Raw genomic sequence first — 27,824 nt, 5'->3', positions numbered from 1 at the left:
CTCTCACCACTGCTTTTTAGTACCGTACTGGAAGTCCTAGCTAATGCAATAAGACATAGGTTTTTTACTTTCACAGATTGGGAAGGAAGCTTTTTAAATTTTTACAGGTGTTTTAATTTTACAGATTGGGAAGGAAGAAATAAAACTGCCTTTGTTCACATATGACATGATTGTCTACGTATAAAATCTGTAAGAAATGACCAAAAAAAACCTCTTGGAACTAATAAGTATTTACAGCAAAGTGAGGTTGCAGGACACAAGTTTAGTATACAAGAGTCCATTGCTCCCCTATACACAAGCAATGAACAAGTGGAATTTGAAATTTAACAAAAATAATAATACATTTACATTGGCACCAAAAGAAATGAAACAAGGTAGAAATTTAACAAAATACGTACGAGATCTGTATGAGGAAAAACTACAGCACTATGATGAAAGACATCAAAGAGGAAATAAATAATTAGAGAGTATTCCATGTTCACAGATAGGAAGACTCAATATTGTCAAGATGTCAGTTCTTCCCAACCTGATCTATAGATTCAATACAACCTCAATCAAAATCCCAGCAAGTTGTTTTGTGGTTATCAGCTACTGATTCTAAAGTTTTATAAAGAGGAAAAAGGCCCAGAATAGCCAACACAATATTAAAGGCGAAGAACAAAGTCAGAAGACTGACACTACACAACTTCAAGACTTACTATAAAGCTATAGTAATCAAGACAGTGTGGTATTGGCAAAAGAATAGACAACTATATCAACGGAAGAGAATAGAGAGCACAGAAATAGACCCACATAAATACAGTCAACTGATCTCTGACAAAGGAGCAAAGGTAATACAGTGTAGAAGAAGTAGTCTTTTCAACAAATGGTGCTGCAACAACTGGACATCCACATGCAAAACAAACTAATCTAGACACAGATACTATAACCAACAAAAAAATTAACTCAAAATGGATCACAGACCTAAAAGTAAAACACAAAACTATGAAACTCCTAAAAGATAACACAGGAGAAAGATGTAGATGACTTTGGGTATGGCAATGACTTTTTAGATACAACATCATAATCCATGAAAGAAATAATTGGTAAGCTAGACTTGATTAAAATTTTAAATTCTGCTCTGTGAAAGACATTGTTAAGAGAATAAGAAGCCACAGACTGGGAGTAAATGTTTGGAAAAGATATATGTAAAGGACTATTATACAAAATATGCAAAGAACTTGTAAATTTGTAAACTTGCATTATAAAACTCAACAATAAGTAAACAAATAACCCAATTTAAAAATGACAAAAGACCTGAACAGACAGCTCACCAAAGATACACAGATGGAAAATAGCATATAAAAAGATGCTTTACACCATATGTGATCAGGGAATTGCAAATTAAAACAACATTAGATACCACTATACACCTATAAAAATGGCCAAAATCCAAAACTCTGACAACACCAAATCCTGGCAAAGATGTGGAACAACAGGAACTCTCATTCATTGTTAGTGGGAATGCAAAACAGTATAGCCACTTTGGAAGACAGTTTGGCAGTTTCTCACAAATTTAAACATACTTTTACCGTACAATACAGCAGTTGTGCTTCTTGTTATTTACTCAAATGAGTTGAAAACTTATGTCCACACCAAAACCTGCAGAAGTTTTATAGTAGCTTTATTCATAATTGCCAAAACTTGAAAGCAAAAAAGATGTCCTTCAGTAGGTAATGGATAAACTAACTGTAGTACAACCAGACAATGGAATACTATTCAGTGCTAAAAAGAAATGAACTTAGCATTATTCACAGTAGCTAAAATGTGGATGCAATCCAAGTGTCCATCAACAAATGAATGAATTAGCAAAATGTGGTTTACACATACTGAGAAATATTATTCAGCTTTAAAAAGGAAGAAAATTCTGACATACGCTACAACATGGATAAACCTTGCACATATTACACTAAGTGAAATAAGCAGTAAAAAAGATAATAATGTATGATTCCACTTACATAGGTACTTAGAGTAGTTAAAATCACAGCGACAGAAAGTAGAATGGGGGTTGCCAGGGGCTGGGAGAAGGGAATAGGAAGTTATTGTTTGATGGGTATAGTTTCAGTTTTACAAGATGAAAAGAGTTCTGGAGATGGATGGTGGTGACGGTTGCACCACAATTTGAATGCACTTAATACCACCAAACTGTACACTTAAAATGGTTAAAACATTAAATTCTGTTATGTATATTTTACCACAAACAAAAAAATAGGGGAAAAAAAGGAGTTATCAAAACATGAAAAGACATGGAAGAACCTTAAATGTATATTACTAAGTGAAAAAATGCCAATCTAAAAAGGCTCCATACTCTATGATTCCAACACTATGACATGAAGAAAAAGGCTAAATGATGGAGACAGTAAAAAGATCAGTGCTTTGCCGGGGCTTAGTAGGGAGGGAAGGATGAATTGGCGGAGCAGTGAAACTACTCTGTATGATACTATAATGGTGGATACATGTCATTATCCATTTGTCAGAACCTATCGAATGGGGCTTCCCTGGTGGTGCAGTGGTTGAGAATCCGCCTGCCAATGCAGGGGACACGGGTTCGAGCCCTGGTCTGGGAGGATCCCACATGCCGCGGAGCAACTGGGCCCGTGAGCCACAATGACTGAGCCTGCGCGTCTGGAGCCTGTGCTCCGCAACAAGAGAGGCCGCGATAGTGAGAGGCCAGCGCACCGCGTTGAAGAGTGGCCCCCGCTCGCCACAACTAGAGAAAGCCCTGGCACAGAAACGAAGACCCCACACAGCCAAAAATAAATAAATTAATTAATTAATTTAAAAAAAAAAACCTATCAAATGAATGTACAACGCCAACAGAGAACCACAGTATAAACTATGGGCTTTGGGTGATAACGATGTGTCAATGTAGGTTCATCAATTGTAATGCATGTGCCACCGGGTGCGGGATGTCAGTAGTGTGGGAGGCTGCACATGTGTGTAGGGATGTATATAGAGACAGAGAATGTGAGAATTCCCTGCACTTTCCCCTCAATTTTGCTGTGAATCTAAAACTGCTCTAGAAAATAGTCTATTAAAAAAAAAAAAAAAAAAAAAGCTTCTGAGTCCACAGCCCAATCTCCTTCCTCCATCCCACAGTGCCTTTCTTTCATAACTTAGCCCTGACCATGGCCCAGAAAGGGAAGACAGCTCGGCAAACCCCAAAGCACAAGGAATGGCCCCCTTCATTTCTTCTCAGATAATACACTACCACAGCCACCAAAGCATCACTGCCAGCCAGTTTGGACTTCTTCCTTTATTTGTAGGCTATAAATTAAAATACATTATTTTACACTTTTAACTAATAAAAGAGGCAGCTGGGTGCAGCAGAATGATCACCAGTCCAGGTCAGAAGACTCACAGACTGAGCCCCTCTCTACCACTCCATAGCTGTGTGACCTCGAGCAAGTCACTTCGCCTCTCTGATGCTGACATGCATCTGAAAATAGGGTTTCTATTCCCTCCCTCTTTGCCACATCTGGCTGTTTGAAAGTTCTTCAGCTGTGATTCACAATGTGTATATATGTCATTACTTAAAAAAAATAATAAAGCCATTTAAGGGCATGTTTTGCTAATTTTTGCTGCATGAACAGAAAAACAATGATTTGCTCATTCTTTAGAAGAGGAAGTTTAGACTTATTATTATCTCTCCATGATGTTAAGTAGTGGTCACCCCACAGAGTGAGGGGGTGGTCTGGCCTTGCTCTCACAGCCGACCAGGTCAGGGAGAGGGGGCAGCTCGGAGGGAAAAGCTCCACCGGCTGAGCCTCCCATCAGGGACAATGGGTGTGTGGTCCTGGGATGAAGCTTCTTGTGCAAGTTTAAAACAACTTGAAAAAGAAAAGAAGGAAAAGGTTTGGGATGGACAATATCCTAGAAGGCAGAGAAGGACCAGGTTGCTGTCATGAGTCACATATGGACACAGGGCTGGCCCCAGGCCAGAAAGTTCTGGCAGACTTTGAGCTGAGTAAGCAGGAAACTGGGGTGGCGAGAACCTGTCACCCTGTCCCCTCACACACGTGTCCCAGAGAGCGAGGGGGAAGCCAGGAGGGAGACGAGGCCTGGGGCTGCTACCCCTTCCTGCCCTTAAACTCAGGGCTTGTGCCCCATCAGTCAGAATGGGACAAAAAGGAAGGGTGGTACTGGGATGACACAGGTAATGAGATCCACCACTTCCTGGAATGTTGTCTTCTCCCTGGGCAGTGGGCTACACACTTGATATCCATCGCCTCATTTAATCTTGACCATGAAGCCTGCAGTTGTAATGACTATCTTCATCTAACAGGAGAGTAAGCTGAGTTCATCTGCCCCAGCTAAGAAATAGCCCTGAAATTCATCTAATACCAAAGCTATGCTCTCCCTCCTGGATTAACCTGCTTTATGATTTACAAATAATGCATGGAAATGTGATGTAAGTAGCAAGAGTGAATCCCTTTTCTACTTGGTCAACGAAAAGATGGGAGCTTGAGTCCAAACAGGATGTGGGAATCACTGGATCCCAATGCCACCTCAGCTCCATGAAGAGACACAAAAGTTCTGGACTGAGGGAGATGATGGTCTCACCCACCTTGGCTGGACTCAGAACACAGCTGGAGCTCTGGCCTCGGCTCTGAGGGCTGAACTATGAGAGTGCCAAGTTCAGGCCAGAGTCCACCCAGAAGAGGGTCAAGAGAGCAAGAAGTCCAGAGAGCACCTAGACCTGCATCCTCAGAGGGAGGCAGAGGTAACTATGACCCTGCACCCAGAAGATGAAAAGGTGTGGGGTGGGGATACAGGAGAATGGCCGGGAGGGAAAGGGGTGATGCTTGTTCCCTTCAGCCCCACAAAGCAGATTTGGGGCAAGAAGATGCAAGGTACAAGAAAATAGATTTCAGCGCAGCACAAGGAGACATGCTGACCTGTCAGAGACAGCCCAAGGTGGCCCAAGGCAGCATAGGCTGCAATGGAAGCTATAAGCCTCAAGTCCCTGGTTGGGCGGATACTGACAACCACCTGGCAGGAACTTTGGGGTGGAGAATCTGCCAAGCATTCTCTGCCAAGAATCTGCCAAGGCCTTTAAGTCCCTTCCAGCCTTTGCAGAGCTGATCCGCTTGACCCACACCCAACCCTCTGAATGAGCAGGCAGAGACTATCAATTCACCTTACAGAGGCAATGGAGGTGCTCAGAGAGGTTGAGCAACTTGCCCAAGGTCACACAGTGGAGCAGAGCTGGAATGGGACTCAGGACTTCCTCCAAATCACACTGGGGTGGGTAAGAGGTTAATCAAGCTCACCTGGACCACTGGCTTCTGTTCTCACCTTTGGCATCTCTAAAGCCTTCCCGTAATCAAGGAGAATCAGGATGTCTCCCTCACTAACCTCTTTCAACTCTATCATGGCCTCTTCACCCCCACGATTGAAGCTTTAGTTCAGGGCCACATCCTCTCCACCCTGCACTGCCCTGGATCATTCCAGCAGCCTCTCAACCAGCCTCCCTAACTGTGCCTCATCTTCTTGTAAACACCAGTAGTGCAAAACCTTGGTTGCACATTGGAATCACCTGGGGAGCTTTAAAATATAATAATACTTCTCCCTAAGTTACACATAAAGCAACAGTAATCAAAACAGCATGGTACTGGCATAAGGATAGATATATGGACCAGCGGAATAGAACTGAGAATCCAGAAATAAACCTATACATCTATGGCCAATGGATTTTCAACAAGGGTGACAAGATTATTCAATGGGGAAAAACAGTCTCTTCAACGGTGGTCCTGGAGTAACTGGATATCCACAGGCCAAAGAATGAAGTTGGACCCCTACCTCACACCATAAACAAAAATTAACTCAAAATGAATCAATGACCTAAATATAAGAGCTAAAGCCTTAAAACTCTTAGAAGAAAACACAGGGGTAAACCTTTATGACCTTGGATTTGGCAATGGATTCTTAGGTATGACACCAAAAGTACAAGCAACAAAAGGAAAAATAGATAAGTAGGTAGAGGCTCTGCTGTGGTGGCAGCCAGGCCTCCTTCACCACCACCCACCCCCACCAGCCACCTGCTTCCCACTGTCAGATCTCAGCAGGAGGACAATCCAGAGGCCTCCTAAAAGTTGCCTTCACTCATCTGCTCAGCCTGCTATAGAGGGCTGGCTGGGGAGATAAAAGCATCAAGGGACTCCCCTTTCTGCCTGACCTCCAAACTCCATGCAAGGCTGGGTGGAGAACGCAGGAGCCGTGCGACCATGGGAGCTGTGGGCTGTCACTGCAGGCATGCGGGGTGCTCTGGGGACACATGGGGCCCACCATGAATGCCATGGGGTGATGCTGTGAGTTCCTTGGGGTGCTTCACGAATGCCGTAGGTGGCTCTGTGGGCACCAGGGGGAGCCACTGCAGTGCTGTGGGGAGTCCCCATGGACACACACACAGGGCACCTCTGTAGGTGTGGAGCCTTTGCGGGCACTGTGGGTGCTGTGGGTGGCTATGGTAAACACACTATCCTTAGGGCAGGAGCCCCATGTCTGTGTCCTAATCTTTCTGCTTTTTAGAGGTGAACCCTGGATTAATTTACCACTTTTCTGAACCTCAGTTGTCCTCACTTAAAAAGAACTTGTTAATCCCTGCCTCTTGGGGTGTGGGGAGGATCAGTGATTACCTACAGAAAGGGCCCGGGAAAGATCACCAGGAGTGAAGTGTAAACCATGGGATAGAGGCTCAGGGAGAACTGTTCACACCCGAGATGGCCCCATGCCCCAGGGGTGTCAGAACAGAGAGCTGACACAACCCAGGCCCTTCATCTCAGGCCTTTTTTAGACCACGCACAGAGAGAGGTATGTGTCTCCAGGGTAACCCCACTGTGTGGTCACAAACACCCAGCTTTCACATCCCAAGAGCCTGTGCCTCTTCAAGGAGGTCACCTTGGGAGGCTACCCACATTATTCCAGGGGGCTGCCCTCGTTCAAAGCACAAAGGATCATCTCGCTGGTGATTTCCTGGCCCTCATAACCATCTTGTTGGGGGGGGGGGGTGCATGCTGTTTGCCCATTTTATAGATAAGAAAACTGAGACTCTGGGCAATCAAAGCACTCACCCGGAATCAAACAGCTACTGAAGGGCAGAGCTTCGACTCAGCCTCCACCAGCCCGGCTCCCAGACCCCAGCAAACATTTCCCACAACAGCTCACGCCTGTCTGCCCGTTGCTGACAGTCATCTTTGGATTCTCCCTGTGACTCTATAATTTCTGTTTCCTGACTAACAACAGGGGCCAGGCAAAATTACTCTGCTCCCTCAGCAGCCCTGCTGAAGGTAAACCAAGAACAACGGCCCCCTTGCTGCTTTTTTCTGTACCTAAAGAGATTCTTTCCTCTCGTCTGAGGCCCACGGCTTCCCCTGATGGAGAAACATCCCAAGGAAGTTAAGGTTTTTCTGACTCGCTTCAGTGCCTTCTCCTGACTAAGAAAACCTGGCGGGATCCAGGCTCTGTGATAAGGTGATAGCTTCCTGCAGGGATCAGGGCGGCTGCTGCCAGGAGGCTTACAATGAAGATTATGGCCCAGGCGGCTGGCAGAGCAGGGTGAGCTGTGGGACACAGACGCTGTCGAGGGAGTGAGAGAAGCCCCCCAGGCCCCGGCCTCGCTGCTCCTCTGCCACTGACCACTTGGGTGGGCCTTGACATGGCCCTGTTTTATCTGCTGCTAGGACCTGGCCACCCTGCCTTGGATTCCAGCCTAAAATAATCCCGGCCAGCCAGGGGGCACATCCAAAGTTAAGAGGATGAGCTTGGAGACCAGGTGAATAGCAGATCAGTGAGTCAGAAAGTGGCCAGTGCTTCCCAACCAAGGGCACCAGAGGCAGCTGAAATTGCAAACGCCATCAGGCGGCTGGGCACAGCACTTTAACGTGGGTACACGCCATCCACCCTCACAGCAGCCCCAGGAGGGGGAAGGCTGGTGGCGGGGGTCTGTAGGGAGGGATGGTGTGGGGATATTTCTTCAGCTCCCTCATCTCATCTTCTCCCCAAAACAAGCCCATGAATAAGTGTGATGTTCCCATTTCAGAGATCAGAAAATCAAGACTCACAGAGATTTTACAAAGAGCCCAAAGTTTAAAAAAAAATTCTAGGAAAGAAATCACTATGTCTTTTTCAGGAAATGAATTTCAGAGAGGTGATTTCGCTTCAAGGATTTTTTAACCTTAAGATTCAAGTCATAGAGCTGGTAAGTAAAATGCACAAGAATGCTTGGGTAGTTCAGGGAGGGGCTTCAAGTAAGCCACATTACTTACTGCTGTGTGACCTTGAGCAAGTCACTTAACTTCTCTGAGGCCTGGTTTTCTCTTCCCTGAGATGGAGGTGATAACAGGGCTGTTGGTAGAGGGGTTGCACATAGCCCTCCACTCGGCACGGAGAAGCCCTCAGTCAGTGTTGGTCATTCTGACTCTTCTGATTAGTTGGGACTCAAACACAGTCGCATCTGCGCCTCAGACCCTGTGGTCTTTCCCCTGAGGCTCTGAGTCATCCTTTGCTCAAGACTGGCAATCAAATCTCAGAGATTTCAAATCCCCTCTCATCTCCACAGCCATGCCCAAGCCCCACCTCCATCTCTGCCTCCCTGCTGCTCCCACACCTGCCCTTCCCCCAGCTCAGCCCTGGTCTTGGGACCTCAGCAACTGAGGACCTGCAGGCTGGAACAGAGATTCAAGTCACTGCTGCCCCACTTTACAGATGCGAAAATGAGGCCCAATGAGGGAAATGGCTTGTAAGGGCTCTTGAGGTACAATGGTGCCACAGACTGGGCCAGAGGACAGATATCCTGGCTCCTCATTCAGGAACCTTCCCTGAGGCGACCCAGCCCGTCACCAGTCCTGGGATTGTGGGCAGCCCAAGAAGCTCCCAGAGCCCAAGAAGCAGACCAAGTCTTCTCCGTTCCCAATTCCGTCATGGAATATGGTGATGGATCCTAGTCTTTGTGGATTTGAACTTTATCCAAAAAAGACAGTCCTGGAATGGGAGGAGGGGATGGGGGGAGGGAAGGGCTGGAAATCACCCCAGGAAGGTATTTCCTTCCCACAATCCCAAGACCATGGTGGGTGTGGAGGAAGGGGAGGCGTGGCAGGGGTCCTTGACAGAGGCGGGACCCTCCGTGATCCCCCAGGAGCTCTGCTTTCCCTTGGAGGGCTCACTCCCTCCAGCCCTTCGACCCTCGCTTCCTGGATCGACTCAGGACCAAGCACGACCTACGGCCCTGTCAGTGGGGCGGCACCCAGTCTGGTGAGACCCCATCAGCCTCCGTCTCCTCACCCCTCACCTTTGCTCCCCATCCCGGAGCAAACATCTGGGGGTGAGGACAAGAGAAAAGCCGCCCTTTGCCTGCCCTGCCCTCCAGCACGAGCTGAGAGCTTTCTCACTCAGAAATGGAGAGTCTGGAGGCGCAGGGAGCAGAGAGAAGATTAGACCCTCGTATTTGAATACGTTAAGATCCACACTCCCATGTCGCCAATCATACCTCTTTCAACTGGTGTCTTTTCCGTTCAGGGGTGTCAAGATTCTCTTGAAGTTTCTTTCTGATGGTAGCTTCAGGATAAACTCTAGAAGGAAAAGAGGGAGAAATACATTTTAAAAAGGCAAGTGTGGGGGGCATGTGGCTTCTGGGGGCCACTTTGTCCAGATGTGCACCCGCTCCCTCCTCCCATCTCTGAAGGCGCAGAAGCCACAGCCCCCGTGGCCAGAAAGACAGAAGCAAGCACCCAACCCCACAGAGGGTCCCAGGATGGCAGCCCCAGAGCCTAGGGACTGGGGCATATTTTCAGTCTTCCAAAATCAGCCCAGGAGCCTGTACAACGTCCCTGTGATGACACGGAGCGTGCTGTAACCACAGCGGCACATTGTGTCGCTTTGCTTCTAGCTAGAATAGTATCATCTTGGTGTGGGAACTCCATTTTCCTCAGGCAGAAAAAAAGGCTTTCTGAGTCATTTTGAAAATGCAAAAGCAAATTAATCATTGCCTAATGAATGCAGGCTTTGGGGCAGACTGATATTTTCAAGATCTGGTATCCGTGAAGAGATAAGTAATAAGTGGAGAAATCTTTGGTGGTGAAAAAAACGACTCAGCCCCAGAGTGCAGGGGCCAGAAGTCCAGCCTCTCCCCCGACCCCTGCCTCCTCTCTGTCAGTTTGACAAAGAGTCCCCAGGTCACGGGAGAAGGATCAAATTCACCATGTCCAGGCCACATACCTGTCAGCCAAGGCTTAGGCCAGTCCCAGGGGACTAGCTTGTTCACATGCCCAGCTGAGCAACAAAAGGGCAAAACTTCACAGCGGAGTGGGAGCGGGGAGGGCTAAGCACCACCATCCTTCCCTTCCCAACAACCTGGCGGCACAGTAGAAGCCCTGGTCAAGTTTCATATTGTCTCAAATGATAATTACAATAATCCCGATGCCCTCAACAATTCCATGAGAAAGTATGGCCACTTTAGAGATGGGCCATGGTGAATTCAGAGGCATTAACTCACCCAAGGTCTTACCGCTGAAAAGGGGCAGGGCCAGGGCTACACTCAGGTCCGTGGGAAGTCAAGTCCCTTGCAAGTGCATCTCCACGGCGGGAGAGGAGCGATCAGGAGAGCAGTGAGTTCAAGGTCTACCCTGTAGATCCCAACACCAGTGTACCCTGGGCATAAAAGAAGTTCTCAGAAGTCCCTGCTAACTGACAGGGAACAGGGCTTGGCCAGAGGACGTGATCTCATTTTACTTAGCTATCTCTGCCTCAGACGTCCACCCAGGCAGTGTCAGCCCAAGGGACCTCAAGTGTCATGGGCCAGACTAAGGCTAGTCAGAGGAATTCATGATACATATACACATCCATGTACATATACAGCCATATCCACATCCATACACGTGCATATACATACGGATATGGATGTATATATATATAATTTTCATTTTTAACTACAAAAGGGAAAAGTTTTTCCATACTCATTCATCGTATTTAACAGATAAACCCACTGCAAAATCTTTGTAATATGACGTTGTAGGCTATATTACATGTAATCACACATGTGTGTACATGTGTGCACAAGCATGTGCCCATGGGGGCCCACAAGCAGACAGTGGCAATTTTTTACACAAATGGGCTCTTACCTCGCATGTTCTACAACCCCAGTTATCAGTGATACCACGTCTACCTCTGCGAGTGAGCACACATGCATCTTCTGGAGTCTTTTTCACAGCAGCACAGTATCCCATGGGAGGTGTGGACCACAGTGCACTCACCTCTCCCACCATGGATATGTGGATATTTCCATCTCTAGCCATTACCACCTTGCGGCAACGGTCCCCTTGGTGCCCACATTTCTGTGTGGAAAAGTTCATGCAATTCCAAAGCCCGGATGGCCCGAAGTGGGACCGCCGGGCAGAGGCTCTGCACACATCACATTTGGCAAGGTGCCTTCCCAAAATACTGGATCAACTCCCCTCAAATAGCAGGGCAGGAGCCTCTTTGCTTGAATGCAAATTTGAACCCAGGGTTCAGCCTACAGAGTTGCTTTTCTGCTCCCCTCCTGGTGGCCTGGGAGGTCGCATCCCCTGGATGAGAGAGGAGTTTATTTCTTGGCGCATGCAGAGGTCCACCCCTCCACCTCCCCCAGAGCACCTCCCAGTTCCTGGCCCACCTGAGCCGGGAACTACATTTACGGGCTCAGAACTGATAATGAGCTTTTATGAGCTCTGGGGACCGCGAAGAACACGTATTAATGTCAAGTGTGCCTGTCAGCCACGCAGCCTGGGAGAATGTTACACATTAACAAAATTAAAGGCTGCAGCCACGCCGGGAAGGAGCCGCGGGCTGCACATCTGGCAGTGCGGGCAAGGCCCGTCAATAACAAAATTACTTTTCAGGTTTCGCACTCCCGAGCCTGAAGCTGTCTCCCATCTTCGATGGAATTCTGCCTTCCTGCAGACTAAGAGGAGATTAGTTTATTACCAGCCTGCCAGGAGAGGCAAAATCCAGCACTAATCCTAATTCCCATTTAAGCAGATCTGCATTGTGTGAGGGAAACCAGCTGCGCTCGGAATTTCTTCCCCCTTTCCCCTGAGATCTCATTCCAGCCCCCTCCTCTCCGTGGGGGAGGGAGGTCACTACAGATGTTAGGCCCGGAGCCCTCCCAGGAGGGGGGAAAAGAATGCCAAGGTTTAGGGCCAAGACGGGAACTGGGGCTGGGTGACAAGAGGCAGCGTTGAAAGGTGGTGGGCTGGGTGATGGTGGTCGCCGTTGACCGGGCTGTCTTGTGCCGTGGAAGGGAGAGGTCCCCATGGTTCTGGCCCCAGACCTGCTCTTGCTTTTGTACAAAGATCCCCGCCGCCCCCAGGTTTGAAGTGGCACAGTTTGGGATCCTGAGTCCAACTCTAACTAGCTCTGTGACCTTGAGCAAATGACCTTCCTATTCCGTGCTCAACTCCTCATCTGGAAAATAGGGTTAACAACAGCTGATGCCTCCTAAGAGGTTGTGAGGATTACATGAGGAATGTATACACAGGACTTAGCCGAGAGCCTGGCACACGATACCCTATTTCTTGAATGTAAGACTCCATGGGTTATAATCGTACCATTATTATACGGACTTCTAAGAAAAAGAAAACACTGCCTGTTAAACTAATTATGACGTCACTTTTTGTATGATGCATCCTGGTTTTAGAGACCTTAAAATATTTTTTTTTAAAAAAGTGTGCGTTAGAATCCATGAAATATATAGTAAGAGCTTAATCAGTGGTACTTAGTGATGATACTGGCCAGGTGCGCCCATTTTGCAAGGTCTAGTTCAAAACTTAGACCTTCTTCCTCCTCTTCTTTCTTCCAATCAAAGCAAATCTGCACTGGGTGGGGATACCAGCCCTCAATTTATAAGAAAAATTCTGATAGCCACTTCAGTATCCTGGATAGGACCCGGATGAGAGACTTAAATATCTACCCTGATGATTCCTACTCTAGAACAGAGCACACCTGTGTAACGGGACACCCAGATCAAAGACTCTTCACTCTTCTCCCAGTCAATGTTTCTCTACCATCCCATGTCTCCCAAATCATCCCTGCCTCTCCATCCTCACTGCCCCTGCCAGCCCCGCCTGGGCTCAGCCCGATCGTTGCCTATCTGCTTGCTGCAAACAGGCTCCTGCTGGTCTGCTGGCCTGCAGCCTCTGTCCCTTCCAACCTGCCCTCTCCTTTGCTGTCAGACTGAGCCCATAAATGTCTTTCTCTCCTGCTTCAGTGGGTTCCCTGGCCTCCCTTTGAATATACACAGGGCCTTTTATCATCTGATCCCCAGTTGCCTTTTCAGGCCCATCTTCAGGTCCTCGCAATATGCACAGACCCCACAGTTAAACTGAACTCACCTGGACTTACACGCCCCACCAACACACTCAGCCCAAACTCGCTGCTGTTCACTCTGCCTGGAAGTCCGTTCTTCCTTTCCTAACCCTGAACTGCAGCCCCCCACACACTCCCCAAATCACCTGGCAAACTCCTACCCATCCTGTAAAACCTTCCTTCGATATCTTCTCTGAGAAACCTTCCCAGACTTCCACAGGCATGATTAATCACTGTTCTCTGGGCTCTATGAGTTCCTGAAAGATGGCAATGATGTCTCAATTCCTGACTCAGATAATAATAGTTGGATGAATGGATAGTTGCTATGATAGATAGATGGATGGGTAGGGAATGGATCTATACAAGAACAGAATGGCAGAAGAGAAAAAGAGGAACTAGGTTGTAGTTGGTTGCAGGGATGGATGAATAATTGAAGGGATAGAAAGATGAATGAATGGATACATACATGGATGCAGAAATGGATGGATGGATGGATGGATGGATGGATGGATGGATGGATGGATGGATGGAGAAATGGAGAAATGAACAGGACAGTTGGAAGGTGAATATATCTGTAAAAGAATGGGTTAAATGAAGAGTGAGAAGGCAAAACCAGGTTAATAGAGATAAGAGAGGGAACGAATGACTCTCAATTACTTGTATAATTTTCTCTGGACCCTGAGAGGCTGAGCCTCTTGCATCTATGAATGTACTTTGCTTTAGTCCTTTATGAATCCAGGCAGAGACCACTCAGTCAAACACTGTCAGCCCCCAGGTCCACCCCACTTCAACACTTGCTCTAGCTGTGGAGCTACAAGATAAGGCCTTAGGAAGGAGGGGTCAGAGTTACCTCCTGCCTTGGCCTTGGCTGATCCAAGCAGTGAAGAACAGTGCCACAAGGAGACCAAAGTTTCCCTGTGTCTGAGTCAAGCCCCAGTCTGAGGGGCAGTTGGTTTGCCAGCTGTGTGCAATAGGCCTGGGACAGGCCAACTGCTGATGGAAGTTCCATGCTCCCCTGAAAAGATGCCATTTGGAAGAACCCTAAAATGGCTGAAGGGTCAGGGTAGGTAGACAGTGTAGCAGCATTTGGATGGTCACCTGTTAGTGGGCTTGGGTGGGGACGAATCTCCCACTAGAGCCTGCTGCCTCTCTGCAATGTGCAGCAGGGTAGGTGGTAGGTGGGAGCCTTCAGCATCAAATGGCAGTAAGCACTGTGGTCAAGAGACCAGGCTTTCCTATCCCACAGGCCTGGGTCTGAATCTCGGCTAGGCCACCTGCCACCCGTGGAGCCTTGGGAAAGTTCCTTATCCCACTAAACCTCAGGTTATTCACCTGCGAAGTATGGACCATCAAAGTCCTACCTCACTGGCCTGAGCTGCGGATTAGATGAGCTAATGGATTATAAGTGATTCCCATGGTGCTCGGGACAGAATGAGCCCTTGGAGGCCACAGGAATTATGTAAAGTAGAAACTGCTGATACTCTCCATAAAAAGGGTAGTGGCCATGATCACTGGTTCCAAGTCATACTCCTCAGACCCTTCCCTCTCTCCCTCAGGGGTCTACATTCAGAACAGATGGACCCTACACCCCATATATACATCCTACCACTTAATTCACAACAGCTGGACTTTCTGATCGTTTATATATTAAGTTTCCACATAATGTTGAAGGTGACTTAGAGCCTCTTGATAGCCTAGAATCCCAAGTCAGTAGGATTTCAGAGAAGGTGGAGAGCTGGGAAGGCTTCCTGGAAGAGGCAGCAAGGAAAGGAGAGAGGGAGGAAGGTGATCAGCTCAATGATGAGCCTCTTCCTGGCTAGCTCCTGCTAGAAATCCCTCCCCACACCACCCCCCCTCCACTCTAGCCACCCAAAGTGGACCAGCCATCCTTCTGAGTTCTGTGACCACAAGGACTCTTGGTCTTGTGCCACAAGAAGGGGCAGCAGCGTCCTCAGCGAGTCCCAGAAGCCGGCTCAGCCTCGGGCCCCTCTCCCCACACCGATGCCAGGCCACAGGATCCAGGCTGGGCCACTGCCAGCCTGATGCATCGCTTGTTGACGGACAAAAGCTCTGCAGTTTATGGCTCCAAAGCAAAGCTGGGGCTTTGTTTTGCTTTGTTTTAAATTAGCAAAGCAGGGGGTGGTGGTGAGGGGGGGGGACAGGCAGAGGAGCCAAGGCTTATTCAGGACGAGCTCCTGCTGTGTCCTGCATCTCAACGATCCCCTGGGCAGCCCTTAATGAAGCCGCCTGAGCTCATCGTGTCTCTGCCTTGTCTCTCCACCTGCACTTGTCTCGCTGGGGGAGTGAGAGCGCTTCCCACTGCCGCCCGCCCTGTCACTCAGCCCCATCACCCTCTGTTCCCATAATGAGTCCCTGAATGAGCGTGTTAATGTGCCCCAGGGTCACAATGGGGCTGAAGGGGGAGCCATGACAGCCTCAGAAAGACTGGGATTTATGATTTACTTTTGCTCTGGGGTGGAGGGCCACTCCCTACCTGCCATTGGGCACAGCGCAGTGGGCGCTGGCACTGCTAGCAAGGGCCCCGGAGGGTCTGCCCGATGGGCAAGGGACCCCCAATCTGAGCCCATTGGCTCTTGGTGGCTTGGGGAGGGTGAAAGGGCCCAGAAGAGGGATGTACCGACCCCATAAATTAACATGTGAAGCTGTTTATTCTCAATGCAACTGTCATTAGTGATCATCTCCCCTTCTCTGCACCTGCCGGCAGGTCTGGAGCTTTTCTGCACATGCCAGCCAGGGTCTCTCCTGCCGTCCCCCATAGGATGCATACAACAGACGCCACCGCCAAGATGCTTTACCGAGCAGGAAGGAGAACTGGGGAGACGCCCTGTCACCAGCGGGCATTGCCCTGCATCTGCTCGTCCTCTTTCCTGTCTGGAAGCACTTTTTTGGTACCTGAGGAGGGTAAGGACAAGGGCTATGCATACACTGGAGCTGACTTTACTTCTGATCTTCACTCCTCTTCCTCCTACACTGCAAGGACAATATTACCACTCTTCCCATTTTACAGATGAGGAAAGTGAGCCTGAGCCACAGCATTTTTATGTAATTAAACATCGGTTTAGTTCGTGGAGAAAGGGAAACAATCAACAACAGTGTCTGCTAAGGAAGGCTCACTCATTCTCACAAGGAGATAGGGCTCCAGCAGATCTGCCAGGCAAGTGCCCAGCATTTGGTCCCAGAGGGACCTGGAAGCCCTAATCGTTTAAGGGACTTATCTCTGAAGATGTAGCCTGGCTTGCCTGGCCTTTGTTCATCTGTGTGAACAAAGGAATGAAAGATGTGAGCCCCATAACTCTTGTACCAAGTGGCCAGCATTCTCTTCTTCACTAGCAAAGGAAGGAAGTGATGCTCAGAGAGGTCAAGCAGCTTGTCTGCAGTGACAGAGCTGGACCAGGCAGAGGGAGGACCAGAACCAACGATTTTGTCTGCAGCCAAAGTCTTGGAGCCACTTCGCCTGAGTCCAGCCAGCATTAGGCTAACCCCATAGTGTCTGTCCTTCCAACAATGCATCTGAGAGGTTCTCAGGCTCTTGGGCTGTTCAAACAAAGATACCTGGTGTTTCAAAGGCTTCAAGAACAATCCAGCACTTCTAGCACAGGGTTCAAGAAGAGCTAAGTCTGTCTCAGTGCTGAAGCTGACTTTGGTACAAAATGTGTCTCAACACACTGTAGACCTTGAACTCAACGGGGATCTGCTGTGCAGTCAGTCATACACCTACGGGAGCGCCTGTGAGAGGATATTCTGCCTCTGAGAGAAGCAGTATTAAAAAGCCACACGACAGTAATAGAGATGTTTCCAAACTGGCTGCCCTGCCGCTAGCAAGGAAGCCAAAAGCTGAGAACTCATCACTAGAGGGCCAACCCCACAGCCAACCACAGCTCTCCTCCGCAACGTGGGGCTATTAATTCAGACTTTATAACCCACAGGGCTGCAGTGGAATCTGGGCAAAGGGCACCCCAACTCCTTGTAATTCGTCCCTGCTCAAGTCCCTGTAAATATATTCCAATGCAGAAAAGCGTCTGCGGGAGGGAAGACGGCAGATCTATTAGCATTTTGATAGGTTTTCCCAACACATGGAACAAGAGAGCTTTAAAATTCACAGCACAGAGATTAATCCTTCCATCACATCTCTCCCTCCACAGCTGGAAGTGGCCAAGAACTTTTTACCCCTTTAAGACCTTGATTAGGAATAGAAAGTTAGGAACTCAGAGAGCTCAGTCTTAAGAGTCCTACAGAGAAGAGACAGCTGGGTTTTCTAGACCAAGCGTATAGAGCCCTCCAAACACAATTAAACGGCAGAATCAGGGATGGGGGAGGTGGAAGGCCGTGACACTGTGCGGGGGTTGGGAGCTTCTCTGACTCAACAGAAGGACACGGCCAGTTCCGGAGTGGAGCCCTGCTTGTTCCAACAGCAAGGTTCGCCTTTTGTAACTGACAAAGGCCAGGCCTCTTAACATCTCTGTTCATTCACTCGACAAGCATCTTGGAAGAATCACCATGTGCCACATACTAGGTGCTTGAGAGAGAAGGATCAGGAAGACAGTTCAGCTCAACAAATCCCTGACCTCAAGAAACTCAGTCTAGGGGCTTCCCTGGTGGCGCAGTGGTTAAGAATCAGCCTGCCAATGCAAGGGACACGGGTTCGAGCCCTGGTTCGGGAAGATCCCACATGCCACGGAGCAACTGAGCCCGTGCGCCACAACTACTGAGCCTGCGCTCTAGCGCTTGCAAGCCACAAATACTGGGCCCACGTGCCACAACTACTGAAGCCTGCGTGCCTAGAGCCCGTGCTCTACAACAAGAGAAGCCACGACAATGAGAAGCCCGCGCACCGCAATAAAGAGTAGCCCCCGCTCGCCGCAACTAGAGAAAGCCCACGCGCAGCAACGAAGACCCAACACAGCCAAAAATAAAAACAAACAAATAAATAAATTAAAAAAAAAAAAAGAAACTCAGTCTAGATGGGGAGAGAAAGAGAGAGGGAAATGGACGAACACAATAAAATGCAGCAGGCAACTGAGATCAATGCAGTTGCCCTGGGACCTCGAGATGGCAGGGGATGGGGGCACCTCAATCAAGCTGGGTTGAAGAGCTGGTCACACCCTTGGGAGACTCCTGGTCCTTCCTCAAAACTTTCTTTTGAAAATGAATGTGATGGAATATTAAGTGTAGAAGGCAAGGTGTGTAGTTTTCTAGTGTATGATCAGAAAGAACATATAGATACTGTTAAGGTAAATGATAACCAAACTTTCAACATCATACTGGAGCACTGTTTAGCAGACTCACCCAAGGGGTCATTATCTAGGGGATGCTAGAGAAATGTAACTTTGACTCATGGGAGGTTACAGGTGAATTTGTAGATTTTTTTCGGCCTGGTAGAAAAGATAACCCAACGGTTAGGATTAACCTTTGTGTATACAATCCAGCCATCTTCTTGCAGTATTCTTTCTCCCATGCCTACATAACCGCTGTTTCTCTAATTCTCCAGCTTTACCAATGAGCATCTCCTGTTGGCTTCCTCATTCACGAGTCAAATCAGTCTCTGACCCATGTTCATTCTAGATGTACATGTGATTCTATAGGATTTATAATTTTTTGAAACTTATACTTTGACAGTACATGCCCAATTACACACACACACACACACACACACACACACACAAGGTACAGGGATAAAGATGGAAAAAACTACAGCAAAATGTTACCAATGGGTATCTTTAGGTAGCTGGCGTTTGTATACAAGTGACTTTTATAATCAGATAAAAGTGATAAACATTATTTTTTAAATGAAGAAACACACACCCATGTAAGATTCCCCAGACTAACAGTTAATACCAGTTGCTTGCTTATCCCATCTGTCAGAGTGGGTGGGGCTCTAAGCACTTAAGAGGACTACCTCATTAAGGCCTCGCCATCACACCACGCCAGGCGAAAGGCACCGTTACTCTCCCCATTCTACAGATGAGGAAATGGAATCACGTAGTTAGCCTCAGATCACAGATCTCAACAGTAAGAGCTGGGATCTGAACCCCAGGCAGCCTGGCCCTACAGGCTGCCTGCTTAACCGCCCTGCCAGACGCCTGCCTCCCAAGTGGAAAAGGAAGAAATAAACACATCTGCCAGGCTGCCAGGGTCAGGCTTGGAGAAGACCGTGTTCCCACCCCCTCCCAGAGCACAGTGTGCTGGGAAGCCAAGCACGAGCCTCGCCAGCCTTGAATTGAATTCACATGTGTCTCTCCTCTCCCACACTTGTAGGCAGGGACCTGCTCTTCTCCATTCTTGAACCTTCCATCAGGCTGGCATTGGACCCCAGCGGATGCTCAGCAAATGTCTCAGAGCACCTCTCTCCCTGCTCTGATAGCACACTCCATTCAGGGACTCTAAAAGCCAGCCTCTAATTAATAGTTCACGCCATCTCTCTCTTTGCCCACACAGGCACTACAGACTGGTTTATTACCTAGATCATAAAGCAAAGCGCAGCCTGGCTTCAGCAAAGAGGGGTTTCAGTGTGTTGGAAAGGACCCCGACCTAGGAACCTGGAGGACATGGGCCCTCCCTTTAAATCACTGTGTGACCCTGGGCAAGTCACCAAGCGTCTCTGGGCCATCACCTCGCCTTTAAAATGGTCAGGGGGACCCACTGTGCTATGATGCCCCAGATGTTTTGCCAGCATCAATCTCACTTTCGCTGCCGGGGTGTTTTATATGCAGCAGGCATGGAGCCCGCACCACAGATCCACACCTATTGATTCTCACTAAAGCTCTTCACGTGGCAGGTCACTGCTGGTTAAATCTGTGCAGAAATTAGGTTTTGAGGGAGGAGTACCTTGTGATCTGGAAAACCAAATTGGGGTGGAGGGCTGCAAAAGGGGGAGTGGGGAGAGATGCTTCATCTCAGTAGGGCTCTTGAGAGCCCCTACACATCACCCCATCTATGGGTTCATTCTGGTCTCAATTTATTTATTTTTATTTTGGGGTCATATACGCTTGCAGAGTCAGGCACGATTGTTTGGGTAAACACTGTTTCAAAAGATTCCAAATAGAAAGCTTCATTTTCCTTGATTTAACAATAAATATCCATCCAGCCTCTACCTATGACTGTGAGGAAGGCAGGAGACAGAATAACTGTCAGCCACTAAGTAAGCCTCAATATTGAAAGACGCATCTCTAGGTGATTAATTAGGATCAGTGGCCAAAAGAAACACAGGACAGCCCTCTTATAAAAACGGGAAATGATACTGCTAATGATAATGATTCTAGCAGACGTGCCTGCTTCTGATTCCTGGGTGAGTTACTGCCCCTTTCGGGGTCTCAGTTTCATTCTCTATCACCTAATGGCCTGTGATTCTCAGAATGGGTTTCCTAGGGGTTCCTCAGGAGACACCCAAATGGAGGGGGAGGGGCGGAGGGGGGACCAGCCCCCTATGCCTGCTTCAACAGGGCAGCTCCCTTTTGAGTTATTCTGGAAGCTCCGAGGCTCCATGGTGAACTTTCTTTGAGGTCTGTGGCTACAAGTAAGTTGAATGCCACTGGGCTAAGTCATCACAGCTTCTTTTCACTTTAGCATCTTGAATGTACCTTGGTTAAGAAATTCCCAGGCATTCTGATAGGCAAATGGTTTTTACTCAAAGGCATCATGGTGATCCATGCATAATATCACGTGGGGATGGAATGCCTCCGCGACTCTGGGACGGGCTGTCTGTGTCAGGTAGCAAGCCCACATCCCTAGCAGAAGAGTCTGCCAAGACAGATCATAAAACCACAGTAAGAGCTGGCACACACAGGAACACTTACACTGTCCCATATACTTTATCTTTCTCAGCGCTCGTGGCAACTTTATGCAACAGGCCTTGATCTTCTCTCCATTTTGCAGGCGGAGAACCTGCACGTCAGAGAAGTTGAGTAACCTACCCATGGACACACAGCTCTTCAGCCCGGATTTAACCCCAGCACCCTGTCTCTTTTCTTTTATGATTCCATTTATTAAAAATGTCCAGAATAGGCAAATCCATAGAGATAGAAAGTAGATTAGTGTTGCCAGGGGCCGGGGCAGGTGGTGGAATGGGGCAAATGGGGAGTAACTGCTACCAGATAGAGGGTTACTTTTCAGGGTGATGAAAACGTTCTAAAATCTATGGTGGTGATGGTTCCACAACTATGCACGTGCACTAAAAGCCATTGAATTTTATACTTAAAGTGGGTGAATTGTATGGTATTTAAAATATATATCAATAAAGCTGTTGTATTAAAAAAGAAACCTCACAAAATTCAGGGTGTTAATCTCTGCTATGAATAGGGAAACAATCACCTTGTATCAGGACCCTTGACAGTACTGGTCAATGAATTTCCTTTTTAAATATCTTTAGATTAGTCACACAGATCAGAGTTATTAACATTTAGAATTTATTTTTTGAAGAGGAGGTGACCATCTTACACACTGTCCCAGGAAAGGTGAGGTTGAATAGTGGAAATAATTACCCAAATCCTAAATAATTAACTTGGCATCCTGCCGTTGCAAAGGCAGGAGAGCTGCTCAGCATCTACATTAAACAGATTATCCACGTGATCAGATTGTCCACTTCAGATTGATCCCAGCACCCTGTCTCTTAATCACTGCCTGAAATCACTGCATATACTGCCCCAGACAGCCACAAGGTATCACGCCGGAAGGGGACTTGGGGATCAGCTGGTCTTCTCCTTCATTTTACAATGAGTGACTGAGGCCCAGAGAGGGTAAGGGACTTACCCAAGGTTCATAATGAGTTTGTAAGTAGAGCAGGATTAAAACTCAGACTCCCGTCTTGAAATCCTATGTCTTTCCACTCCACCTTGGCACCACTGGGCCATGTAGGACAGCATGCTTTGGTGGTCAAAGCTTAGTGCAAGGGCAGATCACTGCCCAGTTACAGAGCCAGCTGCGCCACTGATCGACTGCGTGACACTCAGCCTCCCAGGCTCCTGTCTCACCATCCTCAAAACAGGAATGATTTTCATACATAACCTGTAGGGCTGTCGCAAGGACTCAGCAGGACAATATATGTCATGTATTCTCAATAAATTCTAGCTCTCTTAGGGCCAGAACCTGGGGTGGGGACAGGCACACAAAATAAAGTGGATCCTGCTGATGGGCTTGGTGCAGGAAACATAAGGTCTTTGTCCTGGTGTCCACGGCCCCTCCTCCATCAGCAGCAGCAAACTGATCACCATCCCTGTTTCCCTAGTCACCTCTACTGGGGTCGCTGAGAGGAAGAGGAATGGGACCCAGTGAGATGCTATCACGTTGTGTCTCTCCAAAGTTAAGAACGAATCATCCTCTTGAACTTTGTAGTTTCTCCTGACCCCATGTTAATTTCTAGCTCCAAATAAAATGATGTCTCTTCAGTATCAGGAAAAGGCTAAAGAGTAATTTCAGGTTGGCACACGGTCTGCCTAATGAGATCGGATCCACTCATTTGCGGAGTCAGGGAAATCAAGATGCGGGAAGAGCCTCATCTCAGACCATCTGAGATACTGCAGAAGAAAGTGATGATCTCTTTAAAAGTAAAACTGGCAGCCCTGCCTCTGTTGTGAGGGAGGAACCAAGGCCCAGAGAGGTTCAGTGATTTGGCCCAGGTCACACAGCCATAGAGGCTTTTGATAAAAGAGAGTGAGAACCAGATCTCCTGACCTCATGGCTCTGCTGGCACTTGGAGGGGCCGGGGGGTGGAGGGGATGAGGGGGAGCGAGAGATGGGAGGGGAGTTTGAGTGTGAAAATGACTATTCATAACTCTGAGTGTAAGCAGTTGTGAGAGTATGAGCCTCTGAGGGAGAGGGAAAAACCTATGGGGCATCTGACGTCCCACCTGCCCTTGGACCGTGAGCAGATAAGTGTGAACAAGTGTGAGCAAGAGGGCTGTGAGCGGGAGTGAGTGAATGAGTGGGAGGAAATCCGAGTGCTGGAGAGAGAACAAGAGGAGGAAAAACATTTGGGCCGTTTTCAAATTCCCACAGCCGAATAAATCAAAACAGATTGTTCTGAGACAAAGAGGCCATTTCAAACCACATCCTTTACACCAAAATAGACCCTCAGTGGTCCATGTGACGCTTTCTCGCAACCAATAATAACGGAGACAGCAACGTTCGCAGTCATAGTTAGGATTCTTGAGCAGCCATGATGAGCAGGTGTGATCAAAGCCCACTTTCCAGATCAGGCCACTGAGGCTTGAAGAGGATAAGTCACGTGATCCCTACACCTCCTTGCCCGGATGATTCCTGGAATCAGGAAGCCTGGTGCGCAGCGGAGATGCAACCAGCAAGTGTCACCTGGAGGCGCCAGGTGTTCCTGAGAACCGTCCCCTTGAGGCAGGGCCACTCTGGCTGCTGCAAGCAGGATGGAGAAGCAAGGCACCAAGGAGCAAGCAGGGAGTGAAGACGGAATGTTCCCAGCTGCCCCACGGGGCAAAGCAGATGCCCGTCTGTGCAGGAGTGCCTGGTGCCATGATGGCTAGTATTAGCTACTAAGGAGCTGTGGTCATCGCCTCACCTGGACGCCTGGCCCTGACCAGACAGAGGAAGGCCCTGCCCTTCCATGCAAGCTGGGGCCTGATGCACAGGACTGGGCCAGAGAGGAGGGCACTGCCAGGGCCCCAGAGAACAGGTCTCCCATCTCCCACCTCAACCTCAGCAAAGGGAACTTGGGTCCAGTCGGCCACGTCTCAGTAACCACCGAGTCTCCGCTCGCAGTGGGCGTGAGGGGACAGCACTGGGCCGGCTGTGGGGAGCAGGCAAATGTAGCTCTGCCAAAGCAGCCACGGCCACCAGGCACGCCGTGCATTTTCTCATCGTAAACTAGTCCCAACCCCCAAACAATCCTATGATGTGGTTCTTACTCTCCTCGCTTTACAAATGAGTAAACCGAGGCTCAGAGAGACTAAATCACTCGCCCAAAGTCTCCAAAGTTGCAAGTGTACGTACGCACAGTCAGGACTGAACCCAGCCTGACAAGAAGACCTTGCTCCTTCTACCTCATCCATCACTCACCCGCAAAGCCCTTCTCTCTGACGGAGGTTGGGAGTCCCAGAGGGCAGCGTTTTTGTTACGAGTTTCAAAGGCAAATCCCAACAAACAACCTGAAACAGAAGGGGAGAGAGGTGTGCACCCTCCCAAGGGGGAAGCCCCTGCTCACCCCCTGCCTGCTCTTGCCACGTAGGGGCCTATTTGTCAAGGAAGGGAGAAATCTAGAGTTTTATGCTACCTCTCTTTTTCAACTGGTTACAATCCTCTTTCTGTTTTCTGTTTTGTTAACAGAATTTAAAATTTTGAAATATATATACAGAAAAGTACGTAGGTCTGAAATGTACAACTCCATGAGTAGTCACAAACTGGACACACCTGTGAAACCACCAAGCCGAATAAGAAAAGGAAGAGACCAGCACCCAGAAGCCCCCCGTGCTTCCTTCCGGGCCCTCCCCGACTTCTGCCCAAACGGAATCAGTGACTTCTAACACCATAGCTTCACTTCGCCGACTCTGAGCTTTATATAAATAGAATCATTCTGTGTAGATAGAATTCTGTATAAATAGAATCATTCGCTTTCACCTCTGTTGTCTTTTGCTCAACATCAGGATTCTGAGATTCCCCCCAGATTGCCATCAGCAGCAGGAGTTCATTCATTCTCTGCAGTGTAGTACTCCCATGTCCATTCTACCATTTATAGACATTTGGGTTGTTTCCAGGCCCCTCAGAGAGAATGAAGCTACGGACATTCTTACACATGCCTCTTGGAGAGCATGTACGCATGTACGCTTTTCTGTTGGAAAGAGTGGAATTGTTGGGTCATACGGTATGTGTATGTTTTAGTTACATTTCCCAACATTTTAATGTTGGGTCAGTTTCATGTTTTAAACATTGTGCACCTTAAACAAAATACATCTGCAGCTTGGATCTGGCCTTCAGGCCACCACGTTGCACCTTTGGCCTGTGCGCTTCATTCATTTTAGCCACTGGCCAGACCATCTTCCTTGGTGCCTCACAAATTCATATGATACAGTGGGGAAAATTCTCATAATCCCCTCCACCAAACTGCTGAGTGAATGAGGCCTCAGTAAGCTGTCAATGGCTGTCCTTCAGTGAGTGTTTCTCTATGACAGCGGTCCCCAACCTTTTTGGCACCAGGGACCAGTTTCGTGGAAGACAATTTTTTCCACAGATGGTGGGGGGGGGATGGTTCAGGCAGTAATGCGAGCGATGGGGAGTGGCAGATGAAGCTTTGCTCTCTCGCCCGTCGCTCACCTCCTACTGTGCGGCCCGATTCCTAACAGGCTACGGACCGGTACTGGTCCACGGCCCGGGGATTGGGGACCCCTGCTCTACGAGGATGAAATTACATTGAAATCACTTGAGCAGTCTCTTCAAAATACACATGCCCAGCAATGCACTAGTAATGCAACCAGACTTCCTGAGAATGTGGACGGCCAGGCATGATTATTTTGAAATGTAGCCCAATTAAGACCCACTGCCTGAGGCCATAGAGCACAAAGCCAGTGACGGCAGTGCACCCAGGTTCCCAGTGGCTAGGCTCTACCTAGCACCCCAGGGTTCCCCAAATCTACCCTGTGGGCTAGCACTCCACCCTCCTGCAACTGTAACAGACATCAGTAATTGATCTTGGCACTCCTTCCTGCTGAGCCTGAATAACCCAGCCTCATCTACCCTTCAGCAGGCCCTACCAGTCGATCAGGGTTGGCATTTGAGATGAAATGTATTTGCCACACCTGCTATTCAGTGTTGGCCCCTGGAAACCCTTGCCATTTTCTCAAGTGGTTCAGCCTTCTTATTCCCAGGATGGGTAAGAAACAGAGAAAGGACCAAACCAAAGCCTGGCCCCATTCTTTAGCTTATTTGATTCTGATTCCCACGCCAACCCTACGATGCTTGCCTTGAAGATAATTTATGTCTGCCCTGGGGTGTTTTTGTTGGTTTGGGGTTTTGGCTACAGGTTTTATGGGTGGCAAACAAGCCCAGAGAGGGCTAGTGCCTTGCCCCAGGGGAACTTGAACCATCTCCCCATTTCTAATTCAGGGCTCTTTCACTCTACTCCAGGGGGCCTCTCACAACCAATTAGGAACTACTGGAAAAGCCAGAAACACGATGGTAACCTCATTCATCTCAAACCAATCACATCTGGTTCACTTCTCCCTGCTAAGCAGTAAACAGTGGAGACAGCGCCCAGGCTGGCTGCAGGCTGGGATCTCAGCTCAGAGACAAGGCCGCGGCCAAGAGCCGGTGAGGAGTCATTTTCACGCTGATCCCTGGGCTCTAAGAAAGAGATTTTCCTTAATGAGGCTGAGATTGGTGATCCGACATCACTAAAAATTGCCCTTTTCCAAAGCAATAATCCACACAAACCCAGGGAGGGGCTCCAACGTGCAGGTGCTTCCAGCAGCAGCCCAGGGGGGGCCTCTGTGGTCCTACCACTTTCTGTTTTTATTAACATTTGCAGAAAACTCACAGTGTGTTTTGCTGCAAATGAAAACCAAGCAATCTCATTTTCTTCCCTCAACCAGGCCACAGGGCTCCTTCTTGCTCTTCTCCCCTCACTCACGCTAGAATTTTTTTCTTAAGCTCAAAAATACTAAAAGTTCCCTAACATCTGCAGACCTGACTTTCAAGGTCATTTTTAGCCAAAGGTGCCCGAAACTTGAGTCCTCGGATTGTGTTACAACGGCATCTCCTCCCTCAGGAACAGCTGTATCTGCACCTCCAAGTCTTTGCCTTCTACGGAGATTTGGGGCTTCCAGGGGCGGCAGAGGAAGGCACCCAGCATGCCCGTCCACATCCACATCAGGAAGTGAAGGCCAGACCAGAAACGGTTGCAGCGTTTGGGAGACTTCTGGCTACTTCCAGAGGGGGCAGGACTAACGCGACGGGAAAAAGGACCCAAGGGCAACTCAAGATGTGGAGTTCCTATTCCTGCACACACTTCTCTCCAAACTTCTGGGGACTCGTGTTCATGGCGGTGGCCCAACCGGGTTACTCAGCCTCCTACCAACCTGCACTGCTGTTACCTAGTTTCACATGGAACGGAAAGAAGTATCAAGGCTTTACCAGCCCGAGGTCACACACGCCAGAAAGTGGCAGGGCCAGAATCTACCCATGATGGCCTGACCCAAGGCCCGGGCTCTAACCACTGCCCCACGAGGCTCTCTTCCCATTACCTACTGAACTGACCAGAATGGACTTTGCCCTAATCCCGTTCCTCCTCATCCCAAAGATACAGTCATCTGCTGCCTTCAACATCACACTTATTTCCAACGAGGCTCTGGGTGACACCTTAAGGCCCAGGTTCAGGGCCCAGCAAAACCCACCCAAGTGCACACATGTGTACGCGTACGTGCGACATCAACTCCTGAATTCCTTGTTGGGGGGAAAAGTGCTGCTTCTGTTCA

General features: G+C 48.5%; 1 protein-coding gene across 2 annotated transcripts in view; it reads right to left on the bottom strand.

Annotated features, from left to right (window-relative positions):
• The window catches only part of TSPAN18 (tetraspanin 18), a 180,824-nt gene that overhangs the window by 137,487 nt on the left and 15,513 nt on the right, over positions 1–27,824 (bottom strand). The window contains exon 2 of one of the 2 annotated variants that reach the window (XM_082410587.1): positions 9,527–9,608. The gene's annotated coding sequence lies outside the window, so the exon portion shown is untranslated. Of the gene's footprint in view, positions 1–9,526; positions 9,609–27,824 lie in introns of those variants that run through there. The other variant, XM_082410588.1, reaches the window with a different exon arrangement.

This window comes from Balaenoptera physalus (assembly GCF_965194825.1).
Source record: "Balaenoptera physalus genome assembly, chromosome: 10".
Taxonomy (NCBI): Eukaryota; Metazoa; Chordata; class Mammalia; order Artiodactyla; family Balaenopteridae; genus Balaenoptera; species Balaenoptera physalus.
Note: the sequence above shows the minus strand (reverse complement) of the source record. Positions and strands in the feature narration are given on the sequence as shown.